General features: G+C 37.3%; 1 pseudogene; it reads right to left on the reverse strand.

The window, feature by feature from the left end:
- Positions 1–9,534: 9,534 nt before the first annotated feature.
- LOC127690011 (olfactory receptor 145-like) lies at positions 9,535–10,467 on the reverse strand (annotated as a pseudogene).
- Positions 10,468–17,541: the final 7,074 nt, after the last annotated feature.

The raw sequence follows: 17,541 nt of genomic DNA on the forward strand, positions 1-17,541 counted from the left end.
TCAATGATTTCTATGGAATCTTCAGCATCTGAGATTCTTTTTTTTTTATCTCTTGTATTCTGCTGTTGATGCTTGCATCTATGACTCCTGAATTCTTTCTAAGGTTTTCTATTTTCAGAGATGTCTCACTTTGTGATTTCTTTGTTGATTCTACTTCCAGGTTTAGGGATTTTGTGATTTCTCTTTATGGGTTTCTGCATGTTGACCCATGTTCTCCCATAATTCCCTATGGGGATTTTTGTATTGCCTCTTTAAGGGCTTCAACCTGTTGACCCATTTTTTTCCTGTATTTCTTTAAGAGATTTTTGTGCTTCCTCTTTTTAAGGGCTTCTATCTTTTGATCCATATCCTCTTGGTTTCTGTTGGTGATGTTCTTGTATTTGCCTTTTGCCATCTGGTTATGTCTAGTGTTAGCTGGTGTTGCTGTCTCTGACTGTTTCTTCTCTGTACTTCTGGAAAACCTGTTTTCACAGTGTACACTGGTATGTAAGTACTTCTGTAACACCCACACTCTTGTAGTTGTATTTGGGTATGTAGCTCCGTGGCCCAGATCAACTCTGGATACAGGCTCTGCTAGCTGTCTCTTCTGTGCCACTGGGTACATAGCTAGCTTCCTGCACCAATTGGACATGGCACACTGTGGCAGGGGATGTTCCCAATCCAGAGACAGAAACCAGAAGACTCCTGTCAGAGGGCTCCAGACAGGATCCTCTGAGCTGAAGAGCAGGCCTCACCTGTGCTGGCTGCCTCCTCTCCGTGAGCTGCTGGGTGGATATTTGGCTCTCTGTTCCACTTGGAGATGGTGCCAAATCGATCCATTCTTACCTCCTTGTACAAAGTTCAAGTCTAAGTAGATCAAGGACCTCCTTATAATGCCAGATACACTGAAACTAATACAAAAGAAAGTGGGGAAGAGACTCAAGCACATGGGCCCAGGGGAAAAGTTCCTGAACATAACACCAATAGTTTATGCTCTAAGATCAAGAATTGACAAATGGTACCTCATAAAATTACAAAGTTTCTGCAAGGCAAAGGACACTGTCAATAGGACAAAACACCAACCAACAAATTGGGAAAAAATCTTTACCTACCCTACATCTGACAGAAGACTAATATCCAATACATACAAAGAACTCAAGAAGTTAGACTCCAGAGAACCAAATAACCTTATTTAAAGATGGGATACAGTGCTAAACAAAGAATTCCCAACTGAGGAATATCGAATGGATAAAAAGCACCTAAAGAAAATTTCAACATCCTTAGTCATCAGGGAAATGCAAATCAAAACAACCCTAAGAGTCCACCTCACACCAGTCAGAATGGCTAAGATCAAAAACTCAGGACACAGCAGGTGCTGGCAGGGATGTGGAGAAAGTGGAACACTCCTCCACTGCTGATGGGATTGCAAGCTGGTACAACCACTATGGAAAACATTTTTGCGGTTCCTCAGAAAATTGGACCCTGCTGGAAATATACCCAGAGGATTCTCCTGCTTGTTATAAGGACACATGCTCCACCATACCAGCCTTATTTATAATAGCCAGAATCTGTAACGAACCCAGATAGCCCTCTACAGAGGCATGGATACAGAAAATGTGGTACATTTACACAATGGAGTACGACTCAGTTATTAAAAACAATGAATTCATGAAGGGCTTACACAATGGATGGAGCTAGAAAATATCATCCTGAGTGAGGCAACCCAGTCACAAAATAACACAGATGTTATGCACTCACTGAATGTAGGTATTAACCCAGAAGTTTGGAATACCCAAGATACAATTCACAGATCAAATGAATCTCAAGAAGAAGGAAGAACAAAGGATGAATATTCTGGTCCTTCTTACAAGGGGGAGCAAAATACCCACACTAGGAGATACAGAGACAAAGTGTGGATCAGAGAGTAAAGAAAAGACCATGCAGAGACTGCCCCTCTTTGTGATCCATCCCATATACAGTTACAAAACCCAGACACTATTGTGCATGCCAACAAATGCTTGCTGATAGGAGCCTGACATAACTGTCATCTGGGAGGCTCTGCCAGTGCATGACAGATATAAAGGGGGACACTGTTAGGCAGCCATTCAACTGAGCACAAGGTCCCCAATGGATGCAATGAAGGACCCAAAAAGCTTAAGGGGTTTGCAGTGCCATAGGAGGAACAGCTGTTTGAACCACCCAGTACCTCAGAGCTCCCAGGGACTAAACTACCAACCAAAGAGTACACATGGAGGGACCCATGGCTCCAGATCCATATGCAGCAGAGGATGTGGTCTTGTTGGACATCAAAGGGAGGAGAGACACTTTGTCCTGAGAAGGCTAGATGCCACAGTATAGGGGGATATCAGGACAGGGAAACAGAAGTGGGTGGACTGGTGATCAGGGGAAGGAGGATGTTTTAGGGGATTATCTGGTTGGGGGGGCATGAAAGGTGATGATATTTGAAATATAAATAATGAATATATCTAACAAATAATAAAAAATAAAAAAATAAAAAACAAATAAATAAATATGAAGTATAGAGCTAAACAAAATTCTCAATTGAGCAATCTAGAATGGCCAACAAATACCTGTAGAAATGTTAAATTTCCATAGTCATCAGGGAAATGCAATTCAAAACAACCCTGAGATTCTACCTCATACCAACCAAAGCGATTATAATCAAAACACAAGTGACAGAAGATTCTGGCAGGATGCAGAGAAAGGGGAACACTCCTTCATTGCTGGTGGGATTACAGCCTTGTGCAACCGTGTTGAAAATCAATCTGGCAGTTCCTCAGAAAATTGGGAATAACTCTGCCTGAAAACCCAACTATACCACTCCTGGGCATGTGTCCAAAAGATGCTCCAACACATAAGGACACATGCTCCACTATGTTCACAGTAGCCTTATTTATTAATATCCCAAAACTGGAAACAAACCAGATGTCCTTCATCAGAGGAATGGACACAGAAAATGTGGTACATTTACACGACTGGAATACTACCCAGCTATTAAAAATGACAACTTAATGAACTTTGTAGGCAAATGGATAGAAGTAGAAAATATCATTCTGAGAGAGGTAACCCAGACCCAAAAGACATACATGGTATGTACTCATTGAAAAGTAGATATTTGCACCAAATCTCAGAATACCCACAATAAAACCCAAAGAATACATGACAAGAAGGAAGACCAAAGAATGGTTGCTTCAAACCCATTTAGAAGTGAGAAAAAATTATCATGAGGGGCAGAGGGTAGGAAAAAGTGCATTTTTTGTTATAGATAAAATGTATAAACATGCCATCAAATATAAATATCTTTTCAGAATATAGGCACACAAGAATTTCACAATACTAGTATAGCTCTCAGCTGTAAAAACATCAATACAATTACACTTTCTCTCACATTACCCATACATCCTTTGGAAAACAAACAATAAAAGTCACTTATTTGATAAAACATGAATGGAAATATCCAACAGGACTATTTAAATTTTGGAAAATATAAATATATAAAAATATGTATATAAAAATATGTAATACATATATAAATATATAAAAATAAATAAATCTATTTCAACATTTCAAACATTGTTTCTCTTAAAATTTACAATGTATACTTTTACTATTAAAGACAAATTTTATAAAAGATAATAGATCATGGAAGTAAATTATTTAGGAAATTGATATTTTTCAAAGAGGAGTTAGATGTAATTGTGTATTGCAAGTCTTCAAATGAAAAATTAGTGATCTAGTTTAACCATCTTTTGTTAGTTCTTAATTGTCATGAAAACCATTAGGAATGGACACAGTCCTGATATACATGAATTGTTCCAAATATTATAGTTTTTCTAATTTCAGAGCAATTTTAGTCAAACAAACAATTTAAAGAAAACTTATTTTATCTAAAAGGAAAAAAAAAGGTAAGAATCTTCCATCCATTTTAGTAACTAATTTTATTGATAATGGAGATCCCCATAAATGGGGATCAATTCCTGTCAAACCATAACTCATGAGTTTAACCATGATATGCATACACATTCTGCAATTGAGACAAAACACCATTCCTATTTAATTTTATATATGATAATTTTGAATGGAAAGTGAGAAACACTGCCAAAATAGTAAATGCTATTATAATTATCCTAGAAAATATTTGTTTTTTTACCTTTGTAGATTATAATTTTATTTTCTATATTCTTTGTTTATATTCTGAATGTTTTCCCCTTTCCTGGATCCCCCATCCAAATCAGTCTCATAGGCCCTCTTCCCTCTGCCCTTTTCCCAATCACCCCCTCCCATTTCCTGTCCTGGTATTCCCCTATAATGCTGGATCAACTCTTTACAGAACCAGGGCCCTCTCTTTCCCTCTATTTGGGTATCATTTGATATGCTAACTGTCTCTTGAGAATTCAGAGCTTCTGGGCTAATTAATATCCACTTATCAGTGATTGCATTCCATGTGTATTATTTTGTGATTGGGTTACTTCACTTAGAATGATATTTTCCAGTTCCAACCATTTGCCTAAGAATTTCATGAATTCATTGATTTTAATTGCTGAATAGTATTCCATTGTGTAAATATATTACATTTTCTATATCCATTTCTCCATTGAGGGACATCTGGGTTCTTTCCAGATTCTAGCTATTATAAATAAGGCTGCTATGAACATAGTGGAGCATGTGTCCTCATTGCATGCTGGGGAATCCTCTCGGTATATGCCCAAGAAAGGTATAGCAGGATCCTCTGGATGTGTCATGTCCAGTTTTCTCAGGCACTGCCAGACTGATTTCCAAAGTGGTTGCACCATCTTGCAATCCCACCAGCAGTGGAGGAGTGTTCCTCTTTCTCCATAGCCTGGCCAACACCTGTTGTCTCCTGAGTTTTTAACCTTAGCCATTCTGACTGGTGTGAGGTGAAATCTCAGGGTTGTTTCGATTTGCATTTCCCTAATGACTAATGATGTTGAACATTTCTTAAGGTGCTTCTCAGTCATTCAAAGTTCTTCAGGTGAAAATTCTTTGTTTAGCTCTGTACCCCATTTTTAATAGGGTTATTTGGTTCTCTGGGTTCTAACTTCTTCAGTTCTTTGCATACGCTGGATATCAGTCCTCTGCCGGATTTAGGGTTGGTGAAGATCCTTTCCCAATCTGTTGGTTGCCATTTTGTCCTTTTGACAGTGTTCTTTGCCTTACAGAATCTTTGTAATTTTATGAGGTCCCATTTGTAAAATTCTTGATCTTAGAGCTTAAGCTATTGGTGCTCTGTTCAGCAACTTTTCCCCTGTGCCCATGTCTTCAAGGGTCTTCCACAGTTTCTTTTCTATTAGTTTCAGTGTGTCAGGTTTTATGTAGAGGTCCTTGATCCACTTGGAGTTGAGCTTAGTAAAAGGAGATAAGAATGGATCAATTCGCATTCTTCTGCATGCTGAACTGCATTTGAACCAGCACCATTTGTTGAAAAGGCTATCTTTTTTTCCACTGGATGTTTTCAGCTCCTTTGTCGAAGATCAAGTGACCATAGGTGTATGGGTTCATTTCTAGGTCTTCAATTGTATTCCATTGCTCTACTTGTCTGTCACTGTGCCAATACCATGCAGTTTTTAACCCTATTGCTCTGTAGTAATGTTTCAGGTCTGGGATACTGATTCCCCCAGAAGTTCTTTTACTGTTGAGAATAGTTTTAGCTATCCTGGATTTTTTGTTGTTCCAGATGAATTTGAGAATTGGTCTTTTTAACCCTATAAAGAACTGAGTTGGGATCTTGATGGGGATTGTGTTGAATCTGTAGATTCCTTTTGACAAGATGGCCATTTTAACTATATTGATCTTGCCAATCAGCAAGCATGAACGATTTTTCCATTTTCTGAGGTCTTCTTTGATTTTCTTCTTCAGAGATCTGAAGTTCTTGTCATATAGTTCTTTCTCTTGTTTGGTTAGAGTCACTCCAAGATACTTTATGTTGTTTGTGGCTATTGTGAAGAGTGTCATTTACCTAATTTCTTTCTCAGTCTGCTAGAAAATATTTGATTGGGGACATGGTGATGAAAATATGAAAGATTAAAAGAATCTAAGTTCAGCTTTTTACTATTGTTTGCTCATGAAAAAAACAAACAAAACCTGTAGCATGAGTATTGGTGATTGTCTAACAAATGCCTGAGTTCATTGCCTGACACAGAAAAATAACTGAAGTCTAGGAAGGACAGACAGTCCCTAGACAAAGCAAGAGTAACAGCAGCTTTACCCCTTCAGAATAGAAGGACAGTTGGCCGAAGTCCTCGCTGGCCAAGTACTTATAGGATTATTGATCCTTGGTTTTCTCTATGGGCTCTCCATGCCTTCTTGTCATTTCTCCTTGCAATGTCTCCTAAAAATCAGAAGACACTTGATCTCCTTCTCTCTCCTTTTGTCCCAGCAGGTCTTTTAGACAGGAACAATTCTAGGTCAGAATTTTTGACTGTGGGACGGCAACCCCAGCTCTCCATATGATTCTCTGTCTTTCTAGAAGAGGTAAACTTTACGAGTTCCTTCTTCACACTGTTGCACATTTCATCTAAAGTCCCTCTTTGAGTCCTGAGAGTCTCTCACCTCCAAGATCTATGGTACTTTCTAGGGGATCTGCCTTCTTCCTGCCCCATGATGTTGCATATTTCCTTTAATTCTGGAGGCCCTCACTATCCTCTCCTGTTCTCCACCCCTACCTCATACCTGATCATATTCCTCTATTCCATTTCCCCTCTCATTCCCATCTCCCACCCTCATTCCTCCCTTTGTTTGCCTCCCATGACTATTTTCTTCTCCTTCCCACGTGGGATTGAAGCATCCTCACTAGAACCCTCTGCTTGTTAATCTTCTTGAGTTCTGTAGGGGAGTCTGCAAGTCCTGACATTATTGCTGATCCTATGGTATGGTTACAGACAAGAACCTAGCATGGCTGTCCTCTGAGAGGCCCAATAAGCAGAGCTGACTGAGACAGATACAGATACTTACATCTAATCATAGGACTAAAGTCTGCAATTTTTGTGGTTGAATTAGGGAAAGATTGGAAGAAGATGAGGAAGAGGACAACACCACAGGAAAACCCGCATTCACAATTAACCTGGACCCCTGAGATCTCTCAGATACTGAGCCACCAACCAGGAGGCATGGAGGAGCTGGTTCAAGGCTGCTACTTATGTATAGCAGATGACTGGTCTGGCCTCAGTCTAAGAAAACAGCCTAACCCTTGAAAGACCTGAGGCCACAGGGACTGTGTAGGCCTGGTGGTGCTGAATTTTCTTGGAGACAAAGGGGAGGAGGAATGGAATAAGGAACTATGAGGGAGGATCAGGAGGTGGACTGTAACAAGAAGATGGTTCAACTGTAACAAAATAAAAGTAATAAAAGAAAAAATCAACATAAAGAATCAGAAGACATCGATCGTCTCAGGAACCTGCTTTCAAACTACTGGTCTTATTATGCCCCCCTCTCTTTTTATATTTCTCATCATCCTCTCAGAAAGGCTTTTTCATAGTAGGAGTTATTCATTAAATACACTTTTCAATTTTGCTTTACTTTCTCAGCACAAAGTTTTAAAGTCTTTTTATTATATATGAGGGGGAGGAAAACAAAATCAAAAAAGACAAGGATGATTTAGTTTTATCCTGTTCCTCCTCCACTTTGAAATTAAACTTTCCTTAGTATTAAATAATATAAGTCAAGTCAAAGTTATCTTGAGAGAACTCTTATATCCATTTATTTCTAAATATTTCCCTAGAAGAGAGTAAGACATTTTTCATTCTTATTTTTTTATTTAAAATTAATTTCCCTAAAGCAAGTTTCAATTGCAACTAATGTTGTCTATTATGATAGTTCTCTAATAACTTTTTCCACAAAAATATCCACATTTTCAATACTCCTCTCTAATTCTCTTAATCTACTATCCTATTTTGCTTACTCTTGCTATGATAAAAGACCATGAACAAAATCATTTTAGAGTAAAAAATCATTTTGTCTTACAAGTCCTTGGGCCCTGATCTATCATTGAAGGAATTCAAACCAGAAACTCAAAGCAGTAACCTTGTAGCAGAGACTATGGAGGAATGATATTTACTTGCCTTCAGGCTCACATTTACCTACTTCCTATACCTCCTAAGACCTACCTAGGAGCAGCACAACTCACAGTGGACTGGGCACTCCCACATCAATGAACATTCAAGATCATACCGTAAAAAAACCTGTGCCCACTGGTCAATTTGATATAAATAGTTCCAGAATGAAGAGTCCCTCTTCTAAGATGTGTGAAGTTGACAACCAAATTAGTCATCATACATCCATTGATCATTGATAATGTGCAATGTTTTATGAATAGTTAAGATTTAAAATAATCAGAGATAAAAACTCAGCCTAAAAATTCACACAAAATCTGATGAAATTTCAGTGTAGTTTTTATTTCTCATTTTACACACAGAGATTTCATATTTCTAGAATGGTTATCTTTAACCTGTTTCCTTTACCTTCTATTCTTCCCAAATATCTTATCAAAATGCCTCTTAAAACATTTTTGATGCTTTTTGTCTAAAGAATTCTCACCCCATATTGAAACAATCATCTGGAACTTAACCAATAAAACATGTATCTGCTGTTTAAAAATAAAAAGAGATAGCAAACAGTTTTACTGAATAAATACGGTACACACACAAACATAAACACACACACCTAGAGAGATACAATGCTGATGTGAATTTATAGACTATCTGCAAACAAAATAAAATCACACATTAGAAATAATTCCTCATATTTCTTTCTAGTTGGAAGGTATATTTAAGACTGGTAGGCTAGAGATAAAAAATCTAAAGGTTCATGGGCTTTCTTAAATAATCCTATATTATTATGTAAACTGTTAATCTCAGTATCTCTATTATTATATGTTTGCCATAGTGTATTTTAGCAATAAAATATCCGCCTTTATATTTACAAGTTAAATATTAGATATCTAGCAAAACAATGTTCAACGCACCATCCTTATACCTGAAATATTGGTCAGAGACCATGGTCAAGACAGACATATCTATACCTACTTAATACTGTCTTTAGAGAATAATATATTGTTGTCCAGTGAAGGATACAAAACAAGAATGCAAACACACAGACACAAAGAGAATTTGAAAGTTGATTTCAAATAACAAGTGCAGCTAGTTGTATGCATAGTCATACTGACAAATTCATGTTATTTTAATTAAATTAATGGACAACGTGGTTAAATATCTCCTGTGCTAATGTTTATAATAAGAAACAACAGAAGAGAAGAGCTACTTAATGCTATTCTAAAAGAGGTAAAATTATAAAAAGCATCAATTGTACACACAATGAGAAAAAAATCTATTTAAAAATGCTAAAAAGCATTTATCTGATCTCAAATGAGGAAAAAAAGCAAATATGAAAACATTTTTAAAAACATAATAAATATAATAGGTATTACAATAGAAAAATTAAATACAGAAATAGTGTAAAAAATATAGCAAACACAATCTCTGTTGTTAAACTACAGGCTTAAAGATAGCTAGTTTCTGTTCAAAATATTCTCCTGCTCAAAGTTTTTCTCATGGCAACTTTGACATCTTTGTTCCTCAAGCTGTAAATTAAAGGGTTCATCATGGGAACTACAATGGTATAAAAAAGAGAAGAGAATTTCCCATTTTTGATAGAGAGAGTGGAGGTAGGGTTGAGATACATGAAAGCACCTGATCCAAAGAACAGAGAAACAGCAAGCATATGGGAACTGCAGGTGCTAAAGGCTTTGGACCTGTTTTCAGTGGATTTAATTTTGAGAATGCTGAAGAGAATGAAACCATAGGAGATAAAGATGATGAGAGTGGGCACAATTATATCTTTTCCTGCTACAATGAACAGCTCTATCTCATTGACATAGGTGCTGGTGCAGGAGATTTGCAACAAAGGGCGGAGATCACAGAAATAGTGGTTGATGGTATTTCTATCACAAAATGTCAGTCTCAGGATGCATCCAGTATGGATCATGGCACCAGAAAAGCCCATGAAATATGAGCCAAGCATCAGATAACAACATACCTTAAAAGACAAGGTAACATTATACAACAGTGGATTGCAGATTGCTACATAGCGATCATAGGCCATTGAAGTCAGCACATAACACTCAGAAATGACAAAAAAGCAAAAGAAGTATAACTGCATCATACACCCTGTGTAAGAGATAACATTCTTTTTTTGTATAAAGTTCATCAGCATTTTGGGTGTAATCACAGAGGAATAACAGAGATCTATGAAAGACAAGTTAAACAAGAAAAAGTACATGGGTGTGTGGAGGTGAGAATTTAGCAGAATTAAAATGATCAAGGTCAAATTCCCCAACACAGTTATCATGTATACTACAAAAAAGAGTAGGAACAATGGAATTTTGAGGCCAGGTTAGTCTGTTATCCCCAAGAGAATGAACTCTATTACCATAGAAGCATTTTTGAAAGCCATTCTTTTCTCAGAGTCTCTGTGGAGACAGAAAAATAAGTGAAATTTAAGGAAAAGAAGAATTTAAAAGCACATCTTCTCTTTCAAATGGCAATTTCTTCTTTGAATGTCAATAAACAAATAGCTTCAAATTCTTTGAACCAGCCTTTCATGAAACCATGGTACAGAACAACATTGCCTTCCTCAACTAGCATCATAGAGGTTAATCACAGTAAAGAGCATCGCTAATAAACCACTGCTTTGACCAGTGACCTAATATTGCTAATCTGAATATTTAAAAATTTAAAGTCAAAGGGCAAATAGGATGCACAGGAACTAATTTCCTTCCTTCCTTTTCATCCTTTCTTTATTATTACTCTCAATTCTTGTTTCAAGGAAAAATTTTAGCATTCTGCTGGTGATCTATCTCTAGACTGGTCTTCAGCATACTAAGAATTATGAGCAGTATTTCCAATATCAAGCAAAAGAAACCAACTCCTTAATTGTGTGTGTGTGTGTGCCTGTGTGTGCCTGTGTGTGTGTATAGCCAGTTCACAAAAATTCATAAATCTAGATATATTGGCCTCTCTTACAGAAATGTAGTTTATTAAATCAGTCACCATAGTTTGTGCTTATAGTGACTGTAACATTTCTCCCTTTCTAAATCTAGATATTTTTCTGTTTATTTGTTTTGAACCTTAGACTTTCTCATAATGTTACAGATTTTTGGGCTCTTTGTGACAATCAAGCCACTATGAAAACTAAAACCAAATTGTTAGAAGAAATACTATATGATGTCAAATAACAATTATAGTCACCTAAAGGGCAGAATAATGTTGGGTGGTAGAGCTAGTGGGAATGAAAATGGCCCAGGGAAAGGAAAATTAATTCTTACAAAATAAAAAGTATTTGGAAATCTAATGTTCAACCTATTTTTTAATGATTTTTTTATTTGATATATTTTCTATTTATATTTCAAATGATTTCCCCTTTTCTAGACCCCCACTCCCCAAAAGTCCCATCAGCCCCCTTCCCTCCCCCTGTTTCCCCACCCAACCCTTCCTACTTCCCTGTTCTGGTTTTGCCCTATCCTGCTTCACTGAGTCTTTCCAGAACAAGGGGCCACTTCTCCGTTCTTCTTGTACCTCATTTGATGTGTGGATTATGTTTTGGGTATTCCAGTTTTCTAGGTTAACACCCACTTATTAGTGAGTGCATACCATGATTCATCTTTTGAGTCTGGGTCCTGGGCATATACCCAGAAGTTTCCCCAGCATGTAATGAGGATACATGTTCCACTATGTTCATAGCAGCCCTATTTATAATGGCCAGAAGCTGGAAAGAACCCAGATATCCCTCAACAGAAGAGTGGATGTAATGTTCAACCTATTAACAGCAATTAATGGTGAATTGCGAACAGAATCGATCTGAAATTATCTTTTTTTTCCCTGAAATTTTCTTATTGCCGGTATATTTACACAATATATTAACATACAGGAAAGGCATATGTGAATGAGCCTTACTCCTGGATCATTTCCAGAATAATATGTGGTCAAAACAAATACTATATGTCATAAACCCTGCTATACAATATTTACTTCTCAGTAGATATATTCAAGGAAATGTAAGCCTTTAGTATAAACAGATTTCAAAACTTACCATATTTAAGAGAGAAATCTTATTGGCCCTTTTCATTGGTATTTGTTCCTCTTTCTCTGGAAAGACACCATCAGGCTCCAGAGCTCTGTGTCCTTGTATTCTAAAAGAATCCTGCAAAAAAAAATTACTGTTTTATGTGCTCAGGACATTTTTTTGAATCACTGCTTTTGTTTAATGATTATAGTCATAATTCTCTAAAGAAAAAACAGCTTTCATTTTGATCATATTTGTCTCCTATAAAACATTTTACATGTTTTAATGTCATGTTAAACATCATAAGGAAGGCAGAATATTTTTTAGCTTCTTCCCAGGAAATATATACTAGATATAGAAAGAAGATGAGGTGATGCCATTTAGATGCTGATACGTCTATATTTCCTTGGCAACTCAGTATTTCATTCAAGAATACCCTTCTCTTTGGGGATTATTGTTGTTCCTTGATAGACCTAATGCTGAACTCACAGATTCCAACCACTTCTTTTCTTCAGGGAAAACTATTGTTGTGGTTATTTCTCTGGTTGTCGCCATGATATTAATGTTAATTTTCCACAGAATTTGCCCTCAGGCTTTCTTACAATTAGTTCTAAAAATTTCTAACATATATCATAAAACACACATACACATACACATACACACATACACAAACACATACATACACACTCACACACAGCTATTATTGTTTTGGGTGGAGTTAATTCTTGTCTTTTTTATTAGATATTTTCTTTCTTTAAATTTCAAATTTTATCCTCTTTCCTGATTTCCCCTCTGAAAACACACTATCCCATGCCCCATCACCCTGCTTTCCAACCTACCCACTCTTGCTTCCCTGTCCTAGCATTCCCCTATACTGGAGCATCTAGGCTTCTCAGGAAACGACTTCTCCTCCCTTTGATGCCCAACAAGGCCATCCTCTGATACATATGCAGCTGGTGCAATGGGTCCCTCCATATATACTCTTTGGTTGATGGTTTAGTCCATGAGATCTCTGGGGGTACTTGTTGGTTCATATTGTTACTCCTCCTACGAGGCTGCAAGCTTTCATCTCTTTTGGTCCTGTCTCTAGGTCATCCATTGGGAACCTTGTGATCAGTCCAATGATTGGCTGAGAACATCCACCTCTGTATTTTAAAGCTACTGGCAGAGCCTCTCAGTGTACAGACCATATTGGGGTGTCATGCCACCGGGTAGGAACTTGATATCGACCAAGATGAAGTTCATTGTTCCTCCGGTCTATGAATTCCTGAATTAAGCAGGTTACCTTCCCAGCTGCATGAGCAATGGAGCCAATGCCCAGTGAAGAGCCAGACCAGTTCCCTGGAACACACCCTGGAATTTGGGGAAAGGGTCTTACCATGCCTATATATATTTGGGGACCTCCATTAAACTTTGAGTCTTGAGAAGGAAATCTTGTCTTGACTCCATGTTTCTCTCGCCACCCTGTTCCCATCCCCAGTTTTCCTTCCAGTTGGCTCAGTAAACTGTTTTAATGTTGCCATGGGCAGCTACATCCCAGGATATAGTTCTATCAGGCTCTTGTCAGCAAGCACTTGTTGGCATCTACAATAGTGTCTGGGTTTGGTGATTGTAAATGGAATGGATTTACAGGAGGAGATGACTCTGGATGGTCTTCCTTCAATTTCCGCTCCACATTTTGTCTCTGAATTTCTTCCATGGGTATTTTGTTCCACCTTCTAGGAAGGACCAGTGGATCAATACTTTGTTCTTCCTTCTTCTTGAGCTTCCTTTGGTCTGTAAATTGTATTTTGGGTATGCTTATTTTCTCGGATAATACACACTTATCAGTGAGTACATACCATGTGTGTTATTTTGTGATTGGGTTACCTAATTTAGAATAATATTGTGGAACTTCATCCATTTGCCTAAGAACTTCATGAATTCATTTTTTTTAATAGCTGAGTAGTATTCCATTGTGTTAATGTACTACATTTTCTGTATCCATTCCTCTGTTGAAGGACATCTGGGTTCTTTCCAATTTCTGGCTATTATAAATAAGGTTGCTATAAGCATGTCTCCTTATTACATGTTGGAGAGTTTTCTGGGTATAAACCCAGAAGTAGTATAGCTGGCCCCTCAAGCAGTACTATGTCCAGTTTTCCAAAAAACTGCCAAACTGATTTCTAAAGTTGTTGTCCCAGCTTGCAAGCACTCCTGCAGTAACAGAGATTTCCTTTCTCGACATCCTTGCCAGCATCTGCTGTCACTTGAAATTTTGATCTTAGCCATTCTGACTGTGTGAGGTGGAATCTCAGGGTTGTTTTAATATACAGTTACCTGATGACTAAGGATGCTGAACATTTCCTTATGTGGTTTTTACCCATTTGGTATTCCTCAGTTGAGAATTCTTTGTTTAGCTCTGTAACCCATTTTTAATAGGTTTATTTGGTTTTCTGAAGTCTAACTTCTTGAATTCTCAAGATATATTGGAAATTAGCCATATATTAGATGGAGGGTTGAAAAAGATCTTTTCCCAATCTGTTGATTGCCATTTTGTCTTTTGACTTTTTCAGCATCTAATTAAATGGCTATTTTTTTCTTTCAGTTTGTTTTATGTAGAAGATTACATTGATGGATTTCTGTGTATTGAATCATCCCTGCATACCTGGGATGAAGCCTACTTAATCATGGTTAATGATTGCTTTGATGTGCTCTTGGATTGCATTGGCAAGAATTTAATTGAGTATTTTTTGCATTGATATTCATAAGGGAAATTGGTGTGAAGTTCTCTTTCTTTGTTAGATCACTGTGTGTTCTTGGTATCAGCGTAATTTTGTCTTCATAGAATGAGTTTTGTAGTATTCCTTCTGTTTCTATATTGTGGAATAGTATGAAGAGTATTGGTATTAGTTCTTTTTGAATGTCTGATAGAATTCTGCACTAACCCCATCTGGTTCTGTTATTTTTTGATTGGGAGTCTTTTAATGACTGATTTTTTTCTTTAGGTGTTTTGAGTCTATTTTAATGGTTTATCTGATTCTGAGTTAAATTTGATATCTGATATTTGTCTAGAAAACCATCCATTTCATCTAGATTTTCCAGTTTCCTTGAGAATAGGCTTTTTTAGTAGGATCTGATGATTTTGGAATTTCTTCCATTTCTGTTGTTATGCCTTCATTTTCATTTCTGATTGTATTAATTTGGATACTGACTTTCTGCCTTTAGTTAGTTTGACTAGAGGTTTATCTATTTTGTTGATTCTCTAAAAGAACCAGCGTTGATTTCATTGATTCTTTGCATTTTTCTCTTAGTTTCTAATTGATTGGATTTGGCATTGAGTTTGATTGTTTCCTGTCTTCTACTCCTATTGGGTGAGTTTGCTTCTTGTTGTTCTAGAGCTCTGAAGTGTGCTGTCAAGTTGCTAGTGTAACAGCTCTCTAGTTTCTTTACCAGGGCACATAGTGCTATGAAATTTTTCTTAGAACTGCTTTCAATGTGTCTCATAAATTTGGGTATAATGTGTGAACATTTTCATTAAATGTCAGTAGGGCTTAATTTCTTTATTTCTTGCCTGACCAAGTTATCCTTGTGTAAAGAGTTGTTCAATTTCTACATGCAGGTAGGCTTTCTGGCTTTCTTTTCTTTCTTTCTTTTTTTTTTTTTTCTTTTTACTGTTATTGAAGACCAGCCATAGGCCATGGTGATCTGATAGAATACATTAAATTATTCCAATCTTTTTGTATCAGTTTAAGCTTGTTTTATGACCAATTATATGGTCAATTTGGGAGAAGGTACCATGAGTTGCTGAGAAGAAGGTGTATTCTTTCCCTTTAAGGGTGAAAGGGTGAAATGTTCTGTAGATATCTGTTAAATACATTTGGTTTACAACCTCTATTAGTTTCACTGTGTCTCTGTTTTGTTTTTGTTTCTGTGACCTCTCCATTGGTGAGATTAGGGTGTTGAAGTCTTCCACTATTAATGTGTGGGGTTCAATAGGCATTGTCAGCTTTATTAAAGTTTCTTGTATGATTGTGGATACCCTTGCATTTGGGGCATAGCTGTTCAGATCTGAAACTTTCTCTTTTAAGATTTTCCCTTTTGAATATGAAGTGTCCTTCCTCATCACACTTGATAGCTTTTGGTTGAAAGTCAATTTTATTGGACATTAGAATGGCAATGCCAGCTTGGTTCCTAGGACCATTTGCTTGGAAGATCTTTTTCCATCCTTTTACTCTGAGATAGTGTTTGCCTTTGTTATCAAGGTATGTTTCTTGCACGCAGCAAAATTCTGGGTCCTGTTTGTTTATCCAATATTTCAGTTTATGTCTTTTTATAGGTGTGTTGAGTCGATTACTACTGATAGATATTAAAAACAGATGACAGTAGGTTACTGATATGTTTGTTATAGTAGGTGGATTTTTGTGCTTGTGGTTCTCTACTGCTGGCTTTGTTTTAAGAGGCTTTATATCTTGACCATTTTTTGATGTAGGTTCCTTCCTTTTGTTGGAGTTTTCTTTCTAGTATTCTCTACAGATCTGTATTGGTAGATAGATACTGTTTGTATTTGGTTTTGTCCTGGAATATTTTGGTTTCTTCATCTATGTTTATTGAGACTTTTGCTGGGTATAGTGGCCTGTGATAGAATTTTATTTTATATCAGCTTCCTGATTTTCAGGTGTGTTGGTCTACTCATTTCTTGCTGTGGTGGGAGAAGTTTGTTCTGATGATGCCCATGCATATTGGCTCCTGTTACTTATGGTCTTGTTCTTGTCTCCCACCACATGTTTATCCCTGGTGTTTTCTGGTCTGGGTGACTCCATCTGGAGTCTGCCTCATTTGTCCCTGGGTTGCTTCAAGTCTCCCAGTAGGCCAGAGGCCCTGGCTGTAGCAGACCACCTAGCATCCTTCCAACTAGTAGCTCTTCAGAGGGGTAGAGAAGCTTCTGATCTTTTGCCCTAACTGCAGTAGATCTCCTGGGAGGTCTTCAGACTGTTGGGTTTTGGAAGGAGCAGTTAAAGTGTTGTCTTTGTGAAGATTTTATCCATAGGGACTATGGATGGTTGTTTCTATTTGCCTTTGTGCAGCAGAGCTACAGTGAAGATTTCAGTCTGCTGGTCCTTTGCCCTGCATACTGCAGGACCCCCAGGAGGTCTTCAGAGAACCTTGTCTGTAGACCAGTTGTTCTGTGTACAGAGGAGCTCCTGGGATGCCTTCAAGCTATGGTGTCTTCAGGAAATCATACTAGCTGGCAGCCATTTATTTGCTCTGTTGCCATATGTGCAATAGTTCTCCTGGAATGCCTCAGGCTGTGGTGTCAGTTGCCCAACTACTCTTAGTGCAGTGTATTTTCTGGGAAGACTCGGAATGTGGTGTCTTCCAGGGAGCAGATTAGATACCATTCTGCCCCAGAAGAAAGAATGGGCCAAAATGCTTGTTTTCTTATTAGTATGATTTTTTTAGACTAATCATAAAATAAAACTTTAT

Source organism: Apodemus sylvaticus, chromosome 7 (genome assembly GCF_947179515.1).
Source record: "Apodemus sylvaticus chromosome 7, mApoSyl1.1, whole genome shotgun sequence".
NCBI classification, from domain to species: domain Eukaryota; kingdom Metazoa; phylum Chordata; class Mammalia; order Rodentia; family Muridae; genus Apodemus; species Apodemus sylvaticus.